Source organism: Elephantulus edwardii, unplaced genomic scaffold, assembly GCF_000299155.1.
Source record: "Elephantulus edwardii isolate Elephantulus edwardi_28Jun2011 unplaced genomic scaffold, EleEdw1.0 scaffold00074, whole genome shotgun sequence".
NCBI lineage: Eukaryota > Metazoa > Chordata > Mammalia > Macroscelidea > Macroscelididae > Elephantulus > Elephantulus edwardii.
This window is the reverse complement of record NW_006399824.1, coordinates 10,917,420-10,942,507: the sequence shown is the minus strand read 5'-3', so window position 1 is coordinate 10,942,507 and position 25,088 is coordinate 10,917,420. Positions and strand designations below refer to the sequence as shown.

Below are 25,088 nucleotides of genomic sequence, written 5' to 3'. Positions count from 1 at the left end.
ACACACACATACATATATATACACACATATATACATATATATATACACACATATATACATACATATATATATATATGTACACACACAAATTATATATAAACTGTTAATAAATATATTGAAACCAAAATATATCTTTGTCTAACTATTTTCACAAAAGAAATTATTAAAAGATATATTAAAATATCCCCTATAGTTGGTGGAAATAGAAAAGCAAAGGACAATGTGTTCCTAAATGTTTATAATACCATTGTTGTTGTTAACATGCTGTCATTTAACCTGAAACTCATAGCAACCCCGTGTATAACAACTTTGAGCCTTGCCCTATCCTAAGCTGATTTCATCATCTCCAACAGACCTAATTCCATTTCTCCAGTCACTGAGTCAATCCATTTGTTTTGGGTCTTCTCCTGCACTGTTCCTCCACCCTTCCAAGCATGATGTTCTACTCCAAGGACTGGTCTGTGTGCCCATGTGCCCAGTATGTGAGGTGAAACTCCAAAATCCTTGCCTCTAGGGAGAAGCTTAGTTTCACCCTCTCCAGGACTGATCTGTTTGTTCTAGGTCGTATAGCCCTGGTGTGTCCACTTGCCGTACAGAGGTAACTTGTGGTTGCTGTGAAGCTGAACACTGTGACACTGATGTGTCAAATGAGTTAACTGTTACCCATGGTGGACAGTGTTTGGTGGCACTCCCCGATTAAAATAAGATTAGACGCAGGAGTGGCATCCTCTTCTGTAATAACTTGCCTCCGGAAATCCCATAAACCTGGAGAAAGGATGAAAGTCACACAAGTGTTGAGAACTTTCTTTCATAGGGTCACTATGAGTCGCCTACGATTTGAAGGCACTTACCACCACCACCACCACCACCACACCACCACCACCACCAACACCACCACCACCACCACCATCACCACCACCACTAGGGCTTCTTTATATGTAATAAAGAAGAAACAACCCTTGTTGGCTAAAGGTAACGAAGGATGGCTTGAGCATCAGGAAAACTCGTTTGTAGACATGCCTCCCGGATGAAAGCTAAGAGGTCAGTGGAGTGCAGATCTGTAAATGCATTAGTAGAACAAGGTCTGGAAGGCAGAAGAACAGCTTAACTGTGACATAAACAACTTTTAAATATAAAATATAATATGCAAAACAGAAAGTAAAACAGCCAATTAACAGCCAATGCCTGTGACTTTCACTGTGTTGTGAGGAAAGTTCTCTGGCCCTAGGTTTAGGGCGAATTACATAGTGGCATTCTGGACGCTGGGAAAGCCATTGAGAAGTTATTTACAACAGAGTTAATGACTGTGTTGGAGAGATGGCAGCAGGTTGGAAAGAGAAAAATGAGTATAATATGTTGGAGAAAGATAGCACAGAGTTGTAGACTTATTAATGTGGATAGTGAGGGAGGTGGTGGAATCACGATGATTGAGAGAGTTGTGGTATCCTGGGCAAAATTAAGAATTTGACGGTGGTGTGGAGATTAAAGGTGACAGGCATGATTTATAGCAAAGTGAGGATTAATTGGCAAGTGAACATTGTCCTTAGAGTGAAGCTGCAGCTGTGGTTTTGCAAGATTTTTGCATAGAGCAGATGAAAGAGTTCACAAGATGTGGATGCAGTTGACCAAACGTAAAGTATCAAGTAAAGTAAGACCAAGGGAAGGAAGACAGGACTTTGAATGGTGTTACAGGTAGAATTAGAGTAGCCATTGAGTAAATGTACTCCGAACAGCTGGAGAAAAATTAGAACAGCTTGGGAAATGTAATCTATGAAGAAATCATGTGATACATTCCCATGTTTGACTAAAATTATTCTGTGCTGTTTTTTGTTTATTTTTTTCTTCATGTAAGCAGGTATTTGGAGATTAAAGACTACTTAAAACAATAATATCCTACGACAGGTTTGGAAGCAGGAGTGGCAGCCACTTCCTAGATAACATGCCTCCAGAAACTCTATGAACTTTGATAAGTGTCAATGGTTGTGGAGGAGTTTCAGGCCTTTTGTTTATGGGTCATTATGAGTCATGCATGACTCGAAGGCAATCTACAAGAACAACAGCCATCAATAGGTGTTCAAGTGTTAAGTAAAGGTTGAAGGAAGAATTTCGTAAGTGTCCCACTTACACACCCATAGTGACCCCACTTGCACTTCCAGAACGTTCTCAGTCCCTGACATATTGCTTCTTGGTTTATGACATAATTGGTTGTTAAGTGCAACCCATGAAATATTCCAATTAAAAAAAGAATAGAAATGATGCAAACTTTCAGGTCTATCATTTTATAGAAAACTTGCAAATTTAAAAATTGCCTCAGGAAGTTATTAGCCAAATTATAGAATAGAAGACATTTTACAAACCAAAAGACTAGACCCTTTTTCTTAGCCCCCTCATCAAATCCATTACTGGGCCACTAAGCCATGACAATTTTATTTACTAAGTATTTCTCAGCCTATCTGATGGTCTCCCATGTCACTGCAGCAATCACAGTGCAAGAAGACTAGTATCTCATGCCTGGACTACACAGCCAAGTTGCAAGTTGGTTTTCCTCCTTCTTCAGCCTTGTCCTCTGCCTTTGATGTTGCCAGTTACCATTGATTCAGCTTCCATCTCATGACTTTGTGTCTCCAGCTCTGAGCACAGTGCAATGAAATGCTTCCTGGTGCACCAGCCTCACGATCAGAACTGCTGTGATACATGGAATTTTGTGAACTTTCCATAGTAGATCCCCAAGCCTTTCTTCCTAATCTGTTTTAGTGTTAAAACTCCATGAAATTCTGTTCAATATCATAATAAAATGCAGGCCTCCACTGATAGGTGTCGGCTGTACTTAAAGTGCATTGTCTGAAAGTCAATCTCAGGTCTATGAGCGATTTCTGGACTACAATTATCTCCTCGTTTCCCTCTATGATTTCCATATCATGGCCTAAAGGAACTTTAAAAACAGAAATCTAGTCATGTGACTTTAGTGCTTCATTCACTATCAGTAGAGACATTAAAATATATCCTACGACAAACATCTGCCCACCTCCCACTGGCTCTTCACTTTCCTACCAATGTTGGGATTTCTCTCTCTTACGTGGCCTGTAAGTTTTTGTATTTCAGAATCTTTTCGTATGTTGCCTCAATCTGAATCTGTCTGGAGGCTGCTTTCTTATACACTTACTCTCGTAATCCACTAGTGCATGCTGCTTCAGGTAAATTCCTCCCTGAGGCCCCATTCTAGGTCAGACTCTTCTTGTTAATGATTTTCTATGTCTTTTATTACGAATATTTATCACAATTTGTAATTATGAATTTATTTGTATACCTATTTATTTTAATAGGCCTCAGAAGGCTAAGTTCCCTAACAGGAGGGACTACGCTAGTTTTGTCAAACATGGCATCATCTGTAAAACATAAAAAGAAAGAGGTTGGAATAAGTGTAATATGTTCAGTTGTGTTTATTACTTTTCATACACCATATCTGTGAGGACTTTCTATATTTAATTCTTATAAATAATAAATACCTTTGAAGAATTAACTTTTGTCAAATAGAGGGAGCAATGAAGAAAGATTAAATGGGAGTGTGGTTCTTTCACTGAGAATGAAGATGAAAATATGAGTGTGAGAGGATGAGTCAGGTAAAGGCCCTGTTTAGGAGGGCTCAGATGAAGGCGTTCCTTTACAAGCAGTGGAGGGATTATTCAGGGAAAGAGAGGTGACAGGCAATGCATATAGAACACACAAAACAGGTTGAGAGAGTAACAGGCACATTTAAAGCAGAAGGTTTAGGGAGTCGAGCAAATTTATGAAGTGTATTAAAATTAGGAAATGCCATTTGAAACTTCTGCCTGAAATGAGTGGATTAACGAATGCAATCACTTATTCCACCTGGAGACAACCTATATAGTTCCTTAGCCAGGGAAAATATGGTTTTAATCAGTCACACAAAACAACTTTCCTCATGTACCCAGTAATAAAAAGCTTTATCAACGTGACAGATGGGGAGAGTGCCGTGTGTGTAACACTTCAGAATATTGGAAAACTTTTAAATGCCATTTACTAGGTTGACTTATTTTCTTATAGGTTCCCCATAGAAATGGAAATGTTTATGCTAAATTTCTAGATGAGAAGGATGTTACCTTCTCCCAAGAGGAAATTTAGGGATGTGATGGATGCGCCCTCACCACAGCATTGTCTTAACTTTCTGGAGGAATATCTAAGAAATTTTTCATGCTAAGCAAATTTCAAAGGTGTTCTTGTCTCCATCACTCATGCTCAAGGCCCCTTCCTAAAGCAAAAGGGAGGAGCAGCAGCAGAGGAAACTGGGAACAGAGCTTCTGCAAAGCAATGGCAAGTAAAATCAGTCCCTTCTTCCGATGTTCTCCTGTGTACTAGCTTTCTGGTGGTAAAAGCTGCACTGCGATCCCAAAGGCAATCAGCTTTTTAAATCCACCAGCTGCTCCTCAGAAGGATGACATTCTCCTCCAATGTGATTTACTGCCTCTGAATAACCTCTCAAGCCCAGCAACGGGGTCAGTTCTGACTCCATAGTAAATAACAACAGCAGCTCTGATACAAAAGAGCCCTGATGGTATAGTCTGCGAAGGAGTGTCACTGCTAACCCTGAGGAAATACCTCACAGGAGTTTCCAATCCAGTCTCCCAAAACCCACTAGAGAATCAGTTCTGAATTTGTTTCAGTTTGATGACAATGAGTTTGAGGTTTTTAAAAATTATGATCAAGTAGAGTTAAAGCCATACTAATGAGTGTTAGGGCCTCAGAGCTATGCTCCCTACTTTCCCCTGAATAGCCACAGAAATGATGAAATCATCGGAAGCAGTGGCTGTAGCGGTTTATCTCTACTAGGCCTGCAAAACTATTCCACCTCTCTTTCCCAGGAAGAACTATCTACATCTCCCATCCTGCTTTATTATCTTGTAAGAAACAGCTGGCTACAAGTCCCCTGCCCAATATCTTGTATTGCAATATAAAACCCCACTCTAAGTAGATGCTGGTCTCTAGAGTCAGCAAGGCAGTTTCTCCTCAATAAACTCTCTTCTTTGGCCTGAACTGGGTTCTGTCCTTCCTCGACGAATTATTTAAAAAAAAAAAAATTAGTCGTAAAATTTTTCTTTTTTTAAAAAAAATTCGGAAATTTTTAAAAAAAATGATCTAATCTTCCATGGGAAAATTTTGTATGCATAGCTGCCTTGTGGCATTTGTTGCTGCTGTTGCTAAGTGCCATCAAATTGACTTAGACTTACAGTGACCCTATGGACAACAGATGGAAACCTTGCCCTATCTCTTCTGCTGTTCTCATGATCTCCAACACATGTTGTTGTTGTTATGTGCTGTCGAGTCGTTTGCAACTCATAGCGACCCTATGTACAACAACAGCCCTAAACCCTGCTCTATCCTGTGCCAATCGCATTGCCTCTGACACACCATCCCGATTACCCCAGTCACTGAATCAATCCATCTCATAGAGGGTCTTCACCTCTTGCGCCGTCCCTCCACCCTCCCAAACATGATGTCCTTCTCCAAGGAACTGTCCCTCCTTGCAACATGCCCAAAGTATGTCAGACGAAGCTCCAGAAGCCTTCCCTTCAAGGAGTAGCCTGGTTTAACCCTCTCTAGCATGAGTCTGTTTGTTTTCTTGGCAGTCCATGGTACATTCAATACTCTTCTCCAGCACCACAGCTCAAAGGCATCAATTCTCCTTCTATCCTCCCTAGTCATTGTCCAACTCTCTGATGCATAACAAGTGATTACAAAGACCATGGCCTGTGTCAGGCGCACCTTAGTCTCCAGAGAGACACCATTGCTCTTGAGTACTTTAGAGAGGTCTCTAACAGCAGACTTTCCCATTGCAATACGTTTTTTGATTTCCTGACTGCTGGTGCCAAGAGTGTTGACCATGGAGCCACATATAGCCCTTTATGACAGTCACCATGTCAGTCCATCTTGTTTGAGAGCCATCTTCTTTTTCTCTGAACTTCCACCTTTCCCAGTATGATATTTCTCCCAAAACCCCACCCTAGTGGCACTTAAAAGACATCAGTTTTTCTTCTGTTGTCTTTATTTATCTTTTTAATTAACTTTCAGATGCCTAGAAAAGACTTGAAAAGACATAGCTAGAATCATAGGTACTTTTCTCTTTACAGCATTGCTCCTTAGAACTTTGGAGAGGTCCTTGCCAGCAGTTTTTCCGAATGCTACATGTCTTTAAAATCTTCACTACTGGTTGCAAGGGTGCAGATTGTGGATCCAAACAATATGAGATCTTTGACAATTTCAATCTTTTCCCCAAATATCATGATATTGGCTCTATTGGACCAGTGATAAAGATTTTTGCTTTCTTGATGTTGAAATGTAAACTGTATTGAAAGCTGTAGTCCTTTTTCTTCAACAAGTTTTTCAGGTTCTCTTCACTTTTAGCAAGCAAAGTGTGTCATCTGCATAATCCAGGTTATTGATGAGTCTTCCTCAAAACCTGATGCCATGTTCCTCTGCATAAAGACGAGCTTGTTGAAAGATTTGCTCAGCATACGGATTGAATATGTATGGAGAAAGGGTGCAACCCTGGATTACATCTTCTTTTTTTTTTTTAAGTTTTAAACCTACAATGTTTCCTTGTTCTGTTCAGATAAAAGCCTCTTAGTTTAGGTATAGTTTCTTCATGAACCTAGGTGTTCTGGGATTGCCTTTGCCTGGTTAATAAAATACATATAAATTTTCTTCTGGAATTCTGTGCTTTCAGCCAAGAATCTGTCTGACATCAGAAATAATATCCCTAGTGCCACAGCCTCTTCTAAATCTAGCTAGAACTTCTGGAATTTCTCTGTTAGTTTATGGTTCTAACTATTTTTAGATAATCTTCATCAAGACTTTACTTGCATGTGATATTATTTGATAATTTCACATTCTGTTGGATCACTTTTCTCAGGAATGGGAACAAATAGGAATCTCTTCCTGTCAGTTAACCAGGTAGCTGTTTTCCAGATTTCTTAGTACTAATAAGGAAAGGACATCCTGGGCTGTGTTTATTTGTTGAAACATGTCAACTGGTATTCCATCAGTTCTTTGAGTCTTGTTTTTTGGAGAACACATGATTAAATGGAAAATAGAGCATAAATATTAAGTTTATATGGATTAAATACATTTCATAGATCTTAGAAATACTGAATATCCCATGGTCTGCCAAAAGAACAAATAAGTCTATCCTGGAGGAATGAAGCCTGGGTACTCATTACCAGCAAAGATGGTGAAACTTTGTCTTCCATGCTGTCCATGTGTTGTCAGGAGGTCTCAGTCCTTAGAAAGGGCCATCATGCTGAGGAATGTGAGTCAGAGAAAGACAGGAAGATTCTCAGCAAAATGAATTGGCACAGTGACTGTCACTATTACAAAAATTGAGCATTAGCTAACAGAAGCGGGAAGTGAATTTTGTTGTTGTTGTATGCCATTGAGTCACTTGTGACTCATAGCAACCCCTGCAAGTCCTAAATTCTGCCTTTTCTTGTGCCGAACTCACTGTTTTGGATACACCTACTCGCATTACCCCAGTCACTGAATCGATACGTCTCTTCGAGGGTCTTCCTCTTCTGTGCTGTCCCTCCACCCTCCCAAACATGATATCCCTCTCCAATGACTGATCCCACCTTGCAACATGCCTAAAGTATGGCAGATGAAACTTCAGAATCCTTGCCTCCAAGAAGAAGCCTGATTTCATCTTCTCCTGGATAAACTTGTTTGTTCTCCTTGCAGTCCATGGTGTATTCAACGCTCTTCTTCAGTACCACAATTAAAAGGCATCTATTCTCTTTCCATCATCCCTAGTCACTGTCCTGCTGTCTGATGCATAGCACACATTTAAAAAGACTATGGCCTGGATCAGGCACACCTTAGTCTCTAGCCTGATGTCATTGTTCTTCAATACTCTGGAGAGGTCCCTGACAGATGACTTTCCCAATGCAATTCATCTCCTGATTTCCTGGCTGCTGGTACCAAGAGAATTGCTTGTGAAGCCAAGCCAACTAAAACTGTTAACAATCTCAATCTCTTCACCATCCATAATGATGCTGCCAATTGGCCTAGTGGTGAGAATCCTTAGTTTCTTGATGTTGAGCTTCAATCCATATTGAAGGATGCAGTCCTTGATCTTCTGCAGCAAGCGCTTCAGATCCTCCTTAGTATCAGCAAGCAGGGTTGTGTCATCTGTATACTGCAGGTTTTTGATGACTCTTCCACCAATCCTGATGCCACATTCCTCCTCGTACAGCCCAGCATCCCGGATCATCTGTCCTGCATACAGATTGAAAAACGTATGGAGACCGAATATATCCTTGACAGACACTCTTCTCAATTTTGAACCATGCAGTGTCTCCTTCCTCTTTTCCGATGACTCTCTCTTGGTTCAAGTATAGGTTTTACATAAGCACAATCAAATGTTCTGGGATTCCTATTCTTCTCAGAGTCAGCCACAGTTTGTTGTGATCCGCACAGTCAAAGGTCTTTGCATACAGTCAATGGAACACAGATAGACATTCCTCTGGTACTCTCTGCTCTATGCCAAGATCCATCTAACATTAGCTATAATATCCTTAGTACTATGGCCTCTTCTAAACCCAGCCTACACGTTTGGCAGTTCTCTGTTGACATGTTGTTCCAGTTGTTTCTGGATAATTTTCAGCAGAATTTTGCTTGCATGTGATATTAAGGATATTGTTCGATAATTTATGCATTCTGTAGGGTCACTTTTCTTTCTAATGGGGACAAAAATAAAACTATTTCAGTGAATAGTGAGAAAATTAATCTGTATGGAGCTCTGGTGGCCCAGTGGTAGGAGTCTGTCCTGTAATACCAAAGACACATAGTTCAAATCTCCCAGCTGTTCCATGGGAGAATGATGGACAATACCCTCCCATGTGATTTCAGCCTCTAAAAATCCACTGGTGGGTCAGTTTTGATCAGTGTTATATAACAACAATAACATCAACAAGGCATTTTGGAGAAAAATAGGAAGAAAAAGTAGTTTTCATTTTTTTTTTTAGTGGTAAGAAAGTTCGCTCTTGCCTTTTATTAAGTATCTCTGCTTTAATTGTTATTTTGAAAAAATCTTGGCCACATGTTTAAACAATTTTCTATCATGCATGAGTTCCCTCAGAGACAGTCCATGAGAAAAAAATGTGACTATAAATTCTTTAATTGAGAGATGATTCCATGAGACAGAGTGAGAACAGAAACAGGAAGAAGCCAACAAAGGGGGTTTTATCAAATAGGTTCCCTCTGTGAACATATAAAGCTCAATCCTGGCAAATCTGAAATCATAACACACCTTCTTTGGATTGCAAGGAGGTGGAGGTATTTAACCTCTATTGACTGTTCACTGGTAAGTACATATTCCCTCAAGAAACTAAGAACTTAAACTTGCTACCCATTGAGTTGGTTCCAATTCATAGTGACCCTCCACTGGGTTTCTGAATCTGTAAATTGTGATAATAGGAAATTGCCCATCTTTCTCCTGTTGAGCTGTGGTGCATTAGAACTAGGAGAGAAGCTCAGCCTTTGGATTAGAAGTGCAACTCACTACAGACTAGGCGAACAGAACTCCCTATATGTTCCCTAAGAACCTCAACTCCACCAAGAGCTCATGGTTTTCTCACTGTTTTAATGTACCTTGGTCCATGGTGAGAAATGCTTCTGAAATCTGTATTGTTTCATCTTCTCCAGATGCACTAATTTGCTTGGTGATAACACCTTTGTATGTGCCCTTTGTTGTTCTTCCCTAGTCTTCTACCTGTGATTAGTACCTGTGCTTAGTAGAATCACCTCCCAAATGAATTACTTTTCACATTTTTACTCCTGATTCTACTTCTGGGGGATTCCAAGGTTAGATAGAGAAAACATTACTTTCACTTCTTCTAAGTGAAGTGAAATATAAAATCAGTTATAGAAAGAAATATTTTATCCATATCCAAGGACAATTTTTAAGGGGAAAACCAACAACCATTTACTGGGAATTGTTTTCTAGTTTGGCCAGGGGAAGTTGGACTGTATTAGAACCCTACCCATCACATTGCTCAAATCAGTCTTTTTTCTTTTTAGTGATAACTGGATCCCAAATGGTGAGCTGACAGAAACACATGCATTCAGATGTGAAAAGCAGCCTAATTTATTCTTATTTTATTTAAAATATGAATCTTTTTCAAAACAGAAGATAAGCAATGTGTGCTTTAAAAGAAATGTGAAGCTCTGGGGGTTGTATAACTGCCTCACCACTCACCTGTTTAATGACTATAGTTATGATTTCCAAAAAGAAATATATGTCCAATTATTTTACTGAATCTTAAGGAAACATAGTAAACTTCACAAAAGCTTGTGTGGTTTTTTTTTTGTTGGAAAACGTCAATGTGCAATGGAGAATAACAGATTATAGCTACCAGGCCCTCAGTCTATGTTTTAATATTAATACATTGCCATGTTTCTAGGACACATTGTTGCAGAGAATTAGTCTCAGGTTTCCATATTTTATGAAAAGATGATTTCATTAGCTATGGAACGTCTATTTTTGTTACTGCTAAGGGGAGCTCAAGAACTTCAAATCATAATTGAACTATTCCATTGATGTGGTTGCTTAGCAACTAACGTTTATATAAGTAGACTAATAATTTTGCTTAAAATTTTATTACTTTAAACTTTTTGACTCATTTTCTGCAGATCACCTTGCTGTTAATAGTGTTTTTTCTCCCATAGCTTCAAATTCCGTTTGTATCTCAGATGTATGTTTTATAGGTCATGTCCAAAAGTGATTTCCTTAACATCTTCTCCATGAGCCATTTAACCAAGTATCACCAGGATTAATGGAAGTTTTGTGACTAGAAACACATGCAAAAAAAATTTAAAAAGAAAAAAAAAGAACTCCTAAAATAATATTAAGGTGGTTGTTGATTGCCTTCCAGTCTTCCCCCTATACATCACATCCCTCTGCTTCCAGCCTCTCTCACCTCTCCTGGATCCTTATACTCATTCTACAATAACAGTCTTATACAATATTTATCATTGTGGGACTGAATTAGCTCACTCGGCATAATGCTTCCTAGTCCCGCCCAGGTTAGGTAATAATTTACAAAGTTATTGACCCTGTGTGCTGTATAGTATTCTATTGTGCGGATGTACCATAACTTCTCAATCTTCCGTTTGTGGTTGGACATGCGGGCTTTTTCCATGTTCTTGAGAAGGTGAATATTGCTGCTATGAACATTGGTATACAAATCTCAGTTTGTGCCTCAGTTCTCATATTCTCAGGGGATGTTCCAAGTAGTAGAATAGCTGGGTCATATGGTATTTTTATGTTCAGCTTTTTGAGGAAGCACCAAACTGCCTTCCAGAATGGTTGCACCCTTTACAATCCCACCAACAATGTATAAGAGTTCCTTTCTTGCCACATCCTCTCCAACATTGCTGCCCCGTTAAACTTTGCTACTCTTACACTCTACTCCTCAGTATGCCTCTGTTAGTCATCATGCCATGTTTAGAAGGATACAATTCTGTTCAAGTCCATTTTCTGTTTGAAATAGAGTGTCCATTTGCTGAATTGATCAACCATGTTCAGTAGTTGTCTGAATCTTCAGCTTTCCTAAGTATTCTATCATGTCGTCTGCATATAGAGGTAGTTTTACCACCCCCCCCAAAAAAAGCTACAACCATTGATAAATGGGACCTTCTGAGAATCAAATTTCTATGCATATAGACTTTTCTAACAAAGTAAAAAAGGAAACCCACAGAATAGAAAAAATATTTAGCAATGATATATCTGATAAGGGAGTCATATCTAAAATCTATAGACTAGCATCTCAATAAGAAAAAGATACCAACCCAAATGCAAAATAGGCACAGTATATAGGTAGATTCTTCACCAAAGAAGGCATTCAGATAGAAAACACATGAATAAATGTTAAATATTCATAGCTATCAGGAAGATGTAAATCAAGGCAACTATCAGATATCACCTCCCCCCCAACAACAGCAAAGTTAACAGGGCAGCATACAGCAAATGCTGGTAAGGTTGTGGAGAGACTGGAACACCTAGGTGGTAATGTTAAATGGTACAATCACTATGGAAGACAGTCTGGAGCTTTCTCAAAAAGTTAGAAATAAATAAATTGATTGACTAGCAATTGCACTTCTGGGAATATACTCTAAAGAAACCAGAGCTGCCACCCAAATAAAATAGGCATACCCATGCTTATTGCTGCATTATTCACAACAGCAAAGAGACGAAAGCAACCTAAGTGTCCATCAAAAAATGAATGGATAGAAAAACTATGGTACACTCACACAATGGAATATTATGTAGCACTGAAAAACAATGAGCCTATAAAAAATTATACAACATGGGTGAGCCTGGAAGACATTATGCTGGGCAAAATATCTCAGTCACAAAAGGGCAAATACTTCATAATGCTACTATTATAAAATAAGACTGACATGGGAGCTCGGAGGGAGAATAGGAAAAGATTGGATAATAAACACTGCATTGTAACAGATGAGGGGAAGAGTTATCTGAAAGGAATATATGAGTAGGCATTTTATGTATGACAACGTTCTGGAATAAGAGATGCATTGCAAAGTGAGCTGGGGGAGGAGAAAGGCAGGAAGCAGAAAGAAAATGTGCAACATTGAACGAATAAAAAAATAGTGTCTAGTGTTGAAGTGGGGAGATAGATTGAAGAAGAGAACCGACCACGAATGTAATGTATATAACGTGAAAAAGGAGAGATGAACAATATTTCTAGAAATATTTACTCTCCTTTAACTATACAACATAACAAAAAAAACTGTTTACTTATTCCATTTATAGCCACTTGGAGACATACAGTCACATCTCTTGGGAATTTTTTTCCTTTTTACCAGATATTCATAGATTCTATTGCCTTTGATTATTATGCATCATTTGGTTTTCTCTTGCATTATACAATTCAGTTCCAGGGAAGTAAAATAGACTGGCCACTGTTTCACACCATTGAAGACTGTGCAAACATGCCACTGTCACCACAGTGATGGAAAAATTTCATAGCATATAATTTTAGTTTGATTTTAGTTTTTTCACCTACTGAGAGGGCTCAAGTAAATTTGCAACTCATGTAGTCCTGATTTCCTAATTGATCAAATGAGATGAAGTATCCATAGTGGTGAGGAGAAGAGTTAAAAAGATAAAATAACCAGAATTGTGGCTGGTTCAGAGAATAAGATAAACTATGTCTCCTTTTATCATATATTCATTATAGAACAGAGTTCTAAGGTGCTTGGAGGAAGATGGATAATATCCTCCAATGCGATTTACTATCTCTGAAAACCTGCTGGAAGGTCAGGTATGAATCGGTTCTGCACATTATTCTTGCTATAGAAATGATATTAAGAGTGTATTTTCTGTCCTTGACAAGTCAACAGATTAGTAAGGCAAGAAAAAGATGGGAAAGATAAGTAATTATAAAAATGAGCACTATTTTTGCAGAATACTATGGATGCAGTATATAGATGTACAAATTGTGTGGCAGAGTCTGAAAATAATTGAAAAAGGAGAAGACACTGATACTGGATGACAGAGGATAATGAGAAGTTTGCTATATGAATGAAAAGAAAAAAGTAAGTAAATAACTAGAAAAACAAAAACCCTAGTTGTTGTTTAGTCAGTTTTAACTTATAAGTGCCTTAAGTTATGGGATCTCCTGTGTATCAGAGTAGATCTGTATTCCAAGTGTATTCAAGACCTAATTTTACCTTCCCTTTCCCCCCCCTTCTTCCTCCTCCTCTATATTAATAGACCTATCTTCTGAGACCTATTTGTTTCCATGCCCAGGAAAGGTAATCTAATAAAATGTGGAAATTATCCAACGGTATCATTACTATCACATGCAAGCAAAATATTGCTAAAGATCTCCCCAAGATGGCTGGAACACTACATCGACAGAGAAGTAGTTCAAGCTGGGTTTAGAAGAGGCTGTAGCATTATTGCTGATGTCCAATGGATCCTGGCTGAAAGCAGGGAATATCAGAATGTTTATTTGTGTTTTATTGACTATTCAAAGGCATTAGACTGTGCAGATCATAACAAACTATAGTTAAACTTGAGAAGTATGGAAATTTCAGAACATTTAATCATGCTCATACGAAACCTATACCTAGATCAAGCAGCTATTGTCTAAACATTGTATTGTTTAAAATCAAGAAAAGTTTGTATCAGGACTGTATCCTTTTTCCATATCTATTTAATATGTATGCTGAGAAAATAATTCAAGAAGCTGAACTTTATGAAAAAGAGTATGTCATCAGGCTAGAAGGAAGATTCATCAACAATCTGGGTTATGCAGTTTGCACCACCTTGCTTGCTACAAGCAAGAATGATTGAGGTGCTTGTTACAAGAAGATCAAGGACTATAGCTTTCAATATCATGGAGTTGTACAATTTGACTAGTGGATGGGTGAGGGAAATTGGAAAAATCTGTTCTCGAAAGCAATGTATTTGAATTTTGTAAATAAACTAGTATTACACAAAAAAGAAAACAAAAATCCTCACCAATGGGCCAGTAGACAGCCAGCATCATAATAGACGGAGAAAGATTGAAATTATCAAAGATTTTATCTTGTTTGATCCTCAATCAATGCCCTTGCTACAAGCACTCAGGAAATCAGGACATATATTGCTTTGGGGAAATCTTCTGTTAAGGACCTCTCCAAAGTACCGAAGAATAAGGATGTAATTTTAAAGACTAAGGTGTTCCTGATTCAGGACATGGTCTTCTCAGGCATATACTGTGAAGCTGAGAGCTGGACCGTGAATAAAAGTGATACAGGAAGACTCTGTGTCTTTGATCTGACATGTTGAAGAGGAGTACAGAATATCCATGGACTGTTAAAAGAGTAAATGCCTCAAAAAGTGCAGCCAGAGTGTATCTTAGAGGAAAAGTTTACGAAATTTGTCTCACATACTTTGGACTTGTTGTCCTTGGAAAGGCACGACATTCTTAGAAACGTGGAAGGCCAGAGAAGAAGATGCCCAACAAGATGGATTGGCACAGTGACTGCAGCATTGGGCTCATATATGTTGATGGTGAGGATAGTGAAGGATAGCACAGAGTTCAGATGTGTTATGGCACCTAACAACAACATCTGAATGAACTTGAACTTCTAATGTTCAGTTAGCAGCCAAGCACTTTAACCATTTCTACCATCAGAGGCTCCAAGTAAAGAGACAAAGAGCAGAGACTTGAGAGACTGAACTTGAGAAATGCTTTCTCATTTGAGTGCCATACTCAATATTTCTGTTTTTGAATAAAAAACTTTGCATTATATTTTTAATAAATTTTTCCTTGTAAAAGGACAAATGAGAGTTATAGTGTCAGTTTTTTAGCACCCAAATGACAATATTTTAGGAACTCAGTTCCAAGTATTTTGGGGAACAAGGTATTTGATAATATCTTGCCAAGAACGTCACATCTATTATCTCTATGACATTGCAGTGGCAGAGCCATAGATTTAATGCAGCTAAAGCACATGGAAAAGAAAAAAAAATCATAGATGTATGAATTAATAACTTGTTTTATATTTTTAAAATAATAAGTTATATCAAGTTAGATGCTTTGACATTTTCAAAGACACCCATAAGAAATTAAATACATGGGATGAGCCCTAGTTATGTAGTGTGTTACCTGTGGGACTTTGAACTGAAAGGTTAGTAATTTGAATCCACTATTTGCTCTGTGAGAAAATAGATTTTTTTTAACACTTCACATAGCCTTAACAATTTTTATTTAAGGTAACAAAATATTACGCTTTGCAATTAATTGTGCTTCTAACTCTCGACTCATGAATTTGTAAAGTAGTCTTGAACAGTATTTATGAATGATAGCTGATCTTGGTACTTATTCTGTGCATGGACTTAGAAGTATGACAGTGTTCAGTGTTTATGAGGTCAATTTATTTTCTGTGGTTAATGACATTGCAATAGCTGCACCTAAACAAAAGTATTTATTACATTTGTTGTTGTTAGGTGCCATTAAGTCAAGTAAGACTCATAGATACCCAATGAACAGGTGACCTTCACCCTGCCCTAACCTGTACCATCCTCACCATCTCTGAAAAATTAGATCTCATTGCTGAAGTCACTGTGCCAATTCATTTCATTGGAGGTTTTCCTTCTTATCCTTCGCTGCTCCTCCATCTTTCTAAGTATGGTATCCCTTTCCAAGGAATAGCCTCACCTAGCTACATGTCCAAAGTATGAAAGACGAAGCTTTGTCATCATTGCATCCAAGAACACTATGGCTGTACCCTCTCCAAGATGTATTTGTTTGTTCTTTTGGCAGTCCATTGGATATTCAGTACTTTTCTCCAATACCGAAAGTCAAGGATACCAATTTATGTCATCTTTATTCATTGTTCAGCTCTCTGATACACACATAGCAGTTTACTGAGAAGACATAGATATTTTCATCCAAGTACTGTTTATCTATTGGTTTTCCATTGAGAAACCTTGACTTCATTTATACATGTATTTTTTTTCCTTATTAGTTATTATATAAAGTGGATGTTGAAAATGGCCTTCAGTCTCATATATGGGTGACATTTATACAGTCAAATATGTTGTTATTTATGTTACTAGAGAGCTGGGATTAAGAGGAGAAACATATTTCTCTTTATTTAGGGACTTACCCGGCTTTTGCGACAGTGAGCCATGCAAGATAGCCTATTGACTCCACACTTAACACTAGTCCTAAGGTAATCTTTTTTTTTTAAATTTAGTTTGTTTATTTTTCATTTCAATGAACATCTACAGAGATTTTGGAATTCCATTCATTCATTGTTGCACCCTTCTCCCCGCACAAACCCCTTCCCCCCCCTCCTCTCCTTGAAAAGCAAAACTCCCTCATTGGTACACAATACCCCCGCACCTCCCGAAACCCCACCCCCACCCCCAAATATAATCCACTCTGCAACCCTCATTGCGTACTCCTACGATAAAAATAACTCCCTAAAATATAATACTTTTAGACTATTCTCTCCCCCAAATTTAACAGAACAGCAAGCAACAAATGCTGGCGAGGTTGTGGAGAGACTGGAACCCTTATTCACTGTTGGTGGGAGTGTAAAATGGTGCAACCACTGTGGAAAGCATTGTGGCGCTTTCTCAAAAAGTTGCAAATAAAGATACCATTTGACCCAGCAATTCCACTACTGGGAATATACCCTAAAGAGACCATAAATGACATCCAAGTAGATATATGTAAGGTAATCTTTTTAAAAGAGACTTTGAAGATAAAAATCATCAAGATGCTTTGCCCTTTGTAAGTCTACTTATGTGAGTTTTCAGCTGGTGCACAATGACTACTTTCCTGAAGTCCCATGGACAGAGAGCGTTTTGACACTGTGCTCTGTGTATCCACTGCTTACAGAAATCCTCTGGTTTGAGACTTTCCCCCCATTTATTTGCCAGTCAATCCTTTGCTGTCATTGTGTAGCTAGTTCTATACCTTTGTCTTCTGGAGAAACTATATTTCAGCAAGAAATCTTCAGCAATTTCAAATGGAACCTCTTTTTAAAACCTAGTACTCCTGACTCTTAGTATCTTCACCATTCAAAGATAAATAAATTTGAAGATACAATTTTCATTTTTCTCTAGCTATTTATTCTAATCTGAAATTATGGTCACTTGTCAGGCTGGAGACTAAGGTGCACCTGATCTAAGCTATAGTCTTTGCAATTATGTGCTATGCATCAGAGAGTTGGAATAGGGATGATAGAAAGAGAATTGGTACCTTTGAGCTTTGGTACTGGAGAAGAATGTTGAATATCCCATGGACTGCTAGGAGGACAAACAGGTTTGTCCTGGAGAGGGTAAAGCCAGAATGCTCCTTGGAGTCAAGGATTCTGAAGCTTCATCTGACATACTTTGGGCATGTTGCAAGGAGGGACTGGTCCTTGGAGAGGGAAATCATGTTTGGAAAAGTGGAGGGATGGCACAGAAGAGGAAAACCCTCCATGAAATGGATTGATTCTGTGAGTGGAGTGGTGGGAATGAGTGTGTTTGAGATGGCAAGGTTGGCATAGGATAGAACGGCATTTAGGGCTTTTGTACATAGGGTCGCTATGAGTTGCAAGTGACTCAATGGCACATAACAACAACAACAACAACAACCCTGATTAAAATGATTACTTTCTATACTTCTTGGAGATGGAAATGGAGGAATGTATACTGACTGCAAGAACATGGAAATAGCCAAAATACTTATCAACAAATAAATGGATTGAGAAATTGTGGTATAGTCACACAATGGAATACTATGAAGCACTAAAGAACACTGATTTAATAAAATACTATATAACATGAGAGAGTCTAGAAAGTGCTATGCTGAGTGAAAGAACTCAGTCACATAAGGACAAATACTACATAAGACTACTCTTGTGAAAATAGGATAACTGAGCATGATACGTATAAATATTCAAAAGGGGGAGTGGGAGGGGAGACTAGGAGACAGAAAAGGAGAGAAGAGGACAATCACCAGGATAGCAGAGGCGAGTGAGCATGCAGGAAGGTGAAGGAATAGGAAAGAGTCAATGGAGACTAGAAAGGACATGGTGATAATAGACATAGACCAATAGTAGTTAAACACGTACAGTAATACATATATGAATGATTATGTAAAATACAATGTGCTTGAATGAAACACAATGCATATGAATGACAATAGGCAAGCTAACTATGTTGATTTTGCTGTCTATTGCCTTCAAGTTGAGCCTGACTCATAGTAACCCTATGAACAAAAGGCCTGAAGCCCCTCTACAACTATCAACATGTATCAAAGTTCATATAGTACATGGTAAACCCTGCTTGAAGGTCAGTTTAGACTCAATAGTACTCAAAGCCAGTAATAACACAATAGACAAAGAGTTTCATAGTAAAAATATAGTAAGAAAGGCAAAGGTTAGTTATTACTAATGTCAAAATGGTAAATTAGAAATAACTTCTCCTAAACTCATTAGTATTTTTGTTGGTTCTACTCTGTAGGGTAGTGGTAAGAAGCTGTGCTGCATTTCCAAAGGCTAGGGGTTCAAATCTACGAGCTGCTCCATGAGAAAAGGATGGCAACCTCCTTCCATGTGATTTGCTCTCTGAAAACCTGCAGGAAAGTCAGCCATAAATTGGCTCCAACTTAATGGCACACAACAACAACAGCAACAACAACAATAACAATTAAATGCAATTAAAGAGTGGAAAAATTGACTGCATCTTTTACACTGTGGGAAAGAGTGGGATTTCCAAGTATGGCCTCCAAGGCTGTAATCTTTAAAGGAGCAGACAGCCTCATTTGTCTGATTAAAGACCTCTAAAACCCTAACTCATTGCTATTCAGTAGGAACTGACTCACAGCTGACCCTTCTGTGGATTTTCAAAGGCTATCGAGATTGCACAAGAGGAGATTATCCATCTTTCTTCTGTGGAAAGGCTGGTAGATTGGCCAGAGGCACATAACCTTTATATTAGCAGCACATACCCCAATGGCCACCACAGTTTGAGGAATGACTTAAGGATTTGAAAGGCTGATCATTCAGCCTTTGTCACAAGGACTTCTTTAAATTCTAGACCTGTGTTTTGGCATCTTCACAGCATAGATGGGAGAATCAGTTAGACCAATATACAAATGAGTGCAAATTGTTGTTCTGTTGAGTTGTCTGTGATTCGTAATGACCCTATGTACTTCAGCCCTAAACACTGCTCTATCTTGTGCCAATCTCACTGTCTCTAACACATGTGGTACCCCTGTTATTCCAGTCACTGAATCAAAAATCTCTTTGAGGGTCTTATTCTCTTGAACTGTCCCTCCACCCTACAAGTATGATGTCCCTCTTTAAGGACTGGCCCCACCTTGCAGCATGCCCAAAATATGTCTGACAATGCATCAGAATCCCTGCCTCCAAGGAGCAGCCTGGTCTCACACTTTCTAGGATGAACTTGTTTGTTCTCCTTGCAGACCATGGTATATTCAATACTCTTCTCCAGCACCACAGTTCAAAAGCAACACTTCTCTATCATCCCTAGTCATTGTTCAGCTTTCTGATGCATAGCAAATAATTGCAAAGACTATGGCATGGATCAAGCACACCTTAGTCTCCAGATGCACATTTTTGCTCTTCAGTATTTTGCTCTGACTTTCAGTCTCTGACAGCAGACTTTCCCAATGCAATTCATCTTTTAGTATCCTAGCTGCTGGTACCAAAAGTGTTGATTGTGGAGCCAAGCAAACTAAAGCTGTTCATTTTCTCATTCTCTTCACCATCTATCATGATGCTGCCAATTGGCCCAGTGGTGAGAATCTTATAGATTAGGTATATGAAAGACATTATTCCCTGCCATAATTTCTTATATATGTTTTAAAAATTTCAAGAGCTATGAGTACAAAACCATTTTTTGCATAACTTTGATGCCAACACTTATTTAGAAAGAAGACTTACTGGAACAGATTTGAAATGATCATTAGATTGTATTTAGTACAAATAATCATTCAGACTTCTTCAAAAACATTTACCATGGTTTAATTTTGTACATTGTGATTATCTATCTATCTATCTTTCTTTCTATCTCTTATCTATCTATCTATCTGACATGCATACCTATTACCTTTCTAAAATCCAAATTATTCTAAATACTGGATGTCTGCTTCTGTGGTTATCTGTCATTTAGAAGTTATCTTGCCACATTTTACTGTATGTTACGAGTGTGGTTAAAAAAAAAGTCATTGCCTGCATCATGTACCATATCAGGAAGGCACATTACTTTTCTATCACTGCATACAAATGGCTCCAAAATTTAATCATTTAAAACAGCATTAATGTTATTTCTGGCTCAGGGTTTCTTGCAGTTAAGATGCCAAACAAGGTCATCTAAAGACTTGACTAAGGCTGGAGTGTCTAATTCCAAGCTCATTCACTTGGCTAGTTGTCAGAGACTTGACTCTTCTCCACGTTGGTGTTTTCATGGGTCTCTCTGTGCAAGCTCATTTGGACTTCCCCATATAATAGTGGCTGGACTGTAAGAGCAAAAAATCAGAATGATAGGGCCATAAAGTAACCATATCAATTTTATGATCTACCTTTGAAAGCTGCACGATATCACATCTCCTGATTCTATGAATCAAGCCAATCAAGAAGATGAAAGGTTAAAAAAAAAAGATGAAAGTTAAACTCTTCCTCTCAATGGGAAGTGGTGAAGCTCTGCAAAGAATGTGGAAGTGCTGAATATTTAAGTATAAATATGCTGATATAAAAAAATGCTGATATGATAAAATACCTTCAAAATATTATCTACAAAGAAAATTTTTAAAATCCTAGAATATTGAGACTTATTCAGGTCTGTTGTTTAGTCAAGCACTTTATGTATAACAAAATCAGATGTTACCTGCTCTTACATTACCTCTGTGTTACACTATGGATATCAGTTCAGTCCAGAACTGAAAGAGAGTTAAGGAGAAAGGAAAGAGTAGAGAGAAAACTGCTATATAGATTTTGACTCATTTAAATAATAAAAAATATGTTGGTAGTCATTGTTTGTTATCTTCTAGTTCCACGTAACTATCATCTATCTTAATCTGACCAGATACTTTTCTTTACCTGACTGAAAAAAATGGTAATGCAAGTCCGGCGCTTCCACTTGGCTTTCTTACTTATACCTCCACTGACCTCATTTCTTGGGAAGCCAATCAGAAGGTAAATATTGACATTGTCATTCTTTATTATTCACCTGGTATAGCTTCAACTTTACCTTCAAAGTGATTTTTCCTAGACTAAGTGCTAGTGGGAAATGAATGATAAGACATAACACAATATTTCTGTTTTCCAAAATCAAGTTTTACTGTTGAGTATAAGTGCAAAGGAGGATTGTTTGCTTTTTAAACAGAAATAATGCATAATGAATGTCAGGGAAGTAGTATGATATTCATATCATAGAAGTTTATATGGTTATAAATGCTAGCTAGACTAATTGTGTGTGTGCACGCACGTGTGTGTGTGTGTGTGTGTGTGTGTGTATGTGTGTGTATAATCTACACTATGATTTAAATGTATGGCAAAATGTTACTTTATGAAAATTCCTTGAGAGAAATATACAAAACAACATCATGAACAAAGCTCTTCTGTCTTCTCAACTCTGACTCATTAGTGACCCTGCATTGGGCTTTTGAGGCTGGAGCCTGTAAATCTTTATAGAAGGAGATGTCTCATCTCTCTACGGTGGAATTCAGCCCACACTGTCTCTAACTCTTGCCTGGTAGATTAGCAGCATCAACCTTATTGTTAGCAGTCTGACACTTCGTTCCACCACCCTGCCTGCCTTCTACTCAAATTAGAATTTGTTAGGAATTCCCTTTTAAGCATTTCTACTATAGGATGAAAGATTGTTCCTGGAACTCATTGCAATTCTTTGCCTTCTGTTTGACTAGTTAAGAACTCAAAGCAAATGAGGGTCTTGGAAGAATTAATATGAACACCCTATTTATCATTCTGTCTAATTAGGTTCCCTCTATTACGGGTAATTAATTCTGATTGACAAAAGCGGCACTAACACTCCTTTATATGTCCTTTGCTACCCATCAAATGGTTTCTTTAAAACCTTCATTAATTTATTCTGTGCATATGTAATTTGTTTATTGTTATGAGATGTTGTCAAGTATGACTCACAGTGATCCTATAATCAATGGTACTGAATCTTGTCCTATACTGTGCCAAGCTCACAATTCCTGGCACACTTAAGCACATTGCTGTATTACTTTGTTAGCCCACCTGGTTGAGGGACTTTATCTCCTTCATTGTCCCTCCATCTTTCCAAGCATGATGTTCTTCAAGGGATAGATAGACTCTACCAGCAGTGTGCTCGAAGTATACAAGATAAAGCTTCATCATTTTTGCTTCCGAGGAGCAATCTGGCTTCATTCTCTCTAAGATATGGCTCTGTTCTCTTAAACAGTCCATGGGATATTTGGTACTTTCATCCAACACCACAACTCAAAAGCATCAGATTTTTTCCTGTCATCCTTATTAATTTCTAGCTCTCAGATGCACAGCAAGTGACTCAAAAATTCATGGCCTGAATCAGGTGTATCTTAATCCCCAAGCCAATATATTGCTCCTCAGTAATTTGGAAAGGTACTGACTGCATACTTTCCCCAAGCAATAAGTCTGCTGGATAAAGCCATTAGGACAATGTACAGACACAGTGAACATAGTAACCACTTGAATTTATAGCAAAGAAAAAGATTTTTTTGAATCAGGAAAGAAAATTAAATGAGGAGGAAAAGGAAAAGAGAGAATCCCTCATAAAGAAATAGTGTTGTTGTTGTTCTTGTTGTTGTTGTTATGTGTCATCAAGTCACTTGTAATTCATAGTGACCCTATTTACCGCAGCCCTGAACCTTACTCTATCCTGTGTCAACCTTATTGTCTCTGACATGCCTACCTTCATAACCTCAGTCACTGAACCAATTCATCTCATTGAGGGTCTTCCCTTACACCTTCAAAGAATGATGAACCTCTCCAAAGACTGATTCCTCCTTGCAACATGCCCAAAGTATGTGAATGAAGTCTCAGAATCCTTGCCTCCAAGGAGCAGCTTGGTTTCACCCTCACTAGGTCAAACCTGTTTGTTTTCTTGGCAATCCATGATATATTCAATACTCTGCTCCAACACCACAGTTCAAAGGCATGAACTCTCTTTTTATCATCTCTAGTCATTGTTCACCTTTCTGATGATGCATAGCAAATAATTGCCAAGACTATGTCCTGGATCAAGCACACTTTAGTCTCCAGAATGACATCATTGCTCTTCTGTATTCTGGAGGGGTCCCTGAGAACAGACTTTCCCAATGAAATTTGTCTTTTGATTTCCTGACTCTGATACCAAGAGTGTTGATTGTGGAGCCAAACAAACTGGAAGCTATTAACAATCTCAATCTCTTCATCTCTATCAGGATGCTCCCATGGGCCCAATGGTAAGAATCTTTGTTTCCTTGATGTTGAGCTTCAATCCATACTGAAGGCTGCAGTCTTTGACTTTCTGCAGCAAGTGCTTCAGGTTCTCCTCAGTTTCAGCAAGCAGGGTTGTGTCATCTGCATAACACAGGTTGTTGATGGGTTTTCTTCTGATCACAATGCCACATTCCTCCTCATAGAACCCAACTTCCAGAATAATCTGTTCCACCTTTACATTGAAAAAGTATGATGATAGGACACATCCCTTGCATGCACACTCCTCGGTTTTAAATCATGCAGTGTTTCTTTGTTCTGTTCTGACTATTGCCTCCTGGTCCAAGTCTAAGTTTTGCATAAGCATAGTCAAGTGTTCTGGGATCCCTATTCTTCTCAGAGTTAGCCACAGTTTGTTTGCATAGGCAATGAAACAGAGACATTCCACTGGTACTCTCTGCTTTCAACCAACATCTATCTAACGTTGGCTATAACATCCCTAGTAGAAAACATGAAGAATTACAGAAATATTAGAGATACAGGTTTTTTAAGCTACATGCTGATTGTTGAACTATCCACCCAATGCCATCTAGTCAATTTCAGTTCATACTGTCCATCAGGTTTCTGAGGATGGATTCTTATCAGGAGATTATTCATCTTTCTTTCTTTGAGTGTTTGATGGATTTGAACTACATACCTTTCGAATTACTTAAATAAGTCATGCTTAAAAACATAGTAAAAGTTACCTTTCTGATAGATTCATTATTTTTGCACTGAAATCAGTTGGATTATCAGTTTTTGTGGCTTTGGTGTAACTACTAACATTGATGTTGGGGTCATGATGTGAGGCTGTTACCATCGACTATGTTAAAAAGGTTATTTTCCTTTTCTTGTCTTTCCTATTGCATGTATACTGCCTTTCTGTCAGTTTGCCATGGTACTAGATACTGTGCCACTGATATTTCAAATACCAAAATGAAGTAGCCTTGGTGGATGAGTTTCAGTGGAGTACTGAAACTAAGACTAGGAAGAAATGCTTGATGATAAACTTCCAAACATTAACCAATGAAAACTCAATGGATCACAACAAAATA

At 38.2% G+C, this 25,088-nt stretch overlaps 1 pseudogene; it reads right to left on the bottom strand.

The window, feature by feature from the left end:
* The window catches only part of LOC102871093, a 63,274-nt pseudogene extending 38,421 nt beyond the window's left edge, over positions 1-24,853 (bottom strand).
* Positions 24,854-25,088: the final 235 nt, after the last annotated feature.